Raw genomic sequence first — 2166 nt, 5'->3', positions numbered from 1 at the left:
CAAAGGTGGCACAAGAGGAGGCAGGAGCGACGAGCAGAGTGGGGTCCTCATGGTGAGCTGTAGTAGAGCACGTAGAATTTGTTTAGTGTCACAAAAGCCTTAGTGTCCTTCTTTCTAAAGGCTGATGATCATAAGGGATCTCCTTTCTTTCTCCTTCCGGTCCATCCCCCCTGGCTGCCATCAAATCGTGCTAAAGCCCAGTGCTGGTCTCATGCTCCTTAGGCTTCCAAACCTTCAGTGAGCCCCTATCTCCTCCTGAGCCAGACACAGACTTTCCAGCTCAGCCTCAGGGCCTCCCCCAAATTATGGACATAGACATTTTTCTCACATTTTTGCCTAACCTGTCACATTGGACTCCTTGTCTCCTTGCCTCCGAGCCTGGTGATATCAGTCACTTTGCACTACCATGACCCCATCTCCATCTGTCAAAATCCTGTCCTTCCTTTAAAACTTACCTCCAATGACACTTCCTCAAACTAAGCGTGACCCCTCGCTCCTTGGAAACCTAGTTCTTCCTGATTCAAAGCACAGCCAGTGCTTTTGAGGTGCAGTGACATCTNTGGAATCAGGAATGACAAATAGTGTTCACTTTGTTACTGGATGGCAGTTCCAGGTTCTTTGTCAAACCATGAAGTCTTTCACAGGACTGACTGGAGTCCACATCATGGAAAGCACCCACTCAGTGAAAGAAAAAGGAGGAAGGACAGACCTATAGAACTTTTAAACAACAGGACTATATCATAAAGTGAAAGTACACGCAGAAGGGTGCACAGGCATCCCCACAAGTGAGGAGCACTCCTGGATTCTTAGGGGGAGGGTTTATATGCTGTTTTGGGATGGGGGTGTTTCTCCATCCTAACTAAGAAGAGGTAAATTCAGCCGTAGGGAAGGACCCAGGGTAATAAAGGGCTAATAGTCACATGTGAGATTGCATCAGCTTCATGTTACATGTCCCCAAGTTTCTGAAGTTTTTGGTCATGTGCCATGGGGTCATTTTCCCCTTAACTTTGTCCCTTCTGGTCTAGTGTCATGAGTGGGAGGTCATATAGTGGTTGACTGTACTTTTCTTCCTCCTAGTGCACAGATGCAGTGGTTTTTGTAATCTGCAAAGTTCCAGGTGTAGAATGCTGATTGGTTCATCAGCTCATTATGGGTTCATTAATTGCCAGACAAGGAAGTGGCTTTTGCTGATCTAGTCTGAATATTTATAAGCAGCCTCCCTAGGGCTTGTCCCTATTCTGTCCTGCCTCAACTTTATTTGCTGCCTGGATTGTTGTGACTGTGCTTCCTAGCTGCTTAACAGGACAAGGAAAGGAAAAGGGAGAGAGGACTGGCTTTCACTGAGTACTTACCACAAGTCAGATGTCGTGTTAGGTGCAGGGAAATAAAAACCAGTAAGATGGAGTTTGTCCTTGCAAGGAATTATTTGTCTAGAGTCAAGCATGGAATCAGGAATGACAAATAGTGTTCACTTTGTTACTGGATGGCAGTTCCAGGTTCTTTGTCAAACCATGAAGTCTTTCACAGGACTGACTGGAGTCCACATCATGGAAAGCACCCACTCAGTGAAAGAAAAAGGAGGAAGGACAGACCTATAGAACTTTTAAACAACAGGACTATATCATAAAGTGAAAGTACACGCAGAAGGGTGCACAGGCATCCCCACAAGTGAGGAGCACTCCTGGATTCTTAGGGGGAGGGTTTATATGCTGTTTTGGGATGGGGGTGTTTCTCCATCCTAACTAAGAAGAGGTAAATTCAGCCGTAGGGAAGGACCCAGGGTAATAAAGGGCTAATAGTCACATGTGAGATTGCATCAGCTTCATGTTACATGTCCCCAAGTTTCTGAAGTTTTTGGTCATGTGCCATGGGGTCATTTTCCCCTTAACTTTGTCCCTTCTGGTCTAGTGTCATGAGTGGGAGGTCATATAGTGGTTGACTGTACTTTTCTTCCTCCTAGTGCACAGATGCAGTGGTTTTTGTAATCTGCAAAGTTCCAGGTGTAGAATGCTGATTGGTTCATCAGCTCATTATGGGTTCATTAATTGCCAGACAAGGAAGTGGCTTTTGCTGATCTAGTCTGAATATTTATAAGCAGCCTCCCTAGGGCTTGTCCCTATTCTGTCCTGCCTCAACTTTATTTGCTGCCTGGATTGTTGTGATGGA

The sequence above is a fragment of the Galeopterus variegatus genome, unplaced genomic scaffold, assembly GCF_000696425.1.
Source record: "Galeopterus variegatus unplaced genomic scaffold, G_variegatus-3.0.2 Scaffold8805, whole genome shotgun sequence".
Classification (NCBI taxonomy): Eukaryota; Metazoa; Chordata; class Mammalia; order Dermoptera; family Cynocephalidae; genus Galeopterus; species Galeopterus variegatus.
The sequence above is the reverse complement of the archived record's forward strand: the minus strand, read 5'-3'. Positions refer to the sequence as shown.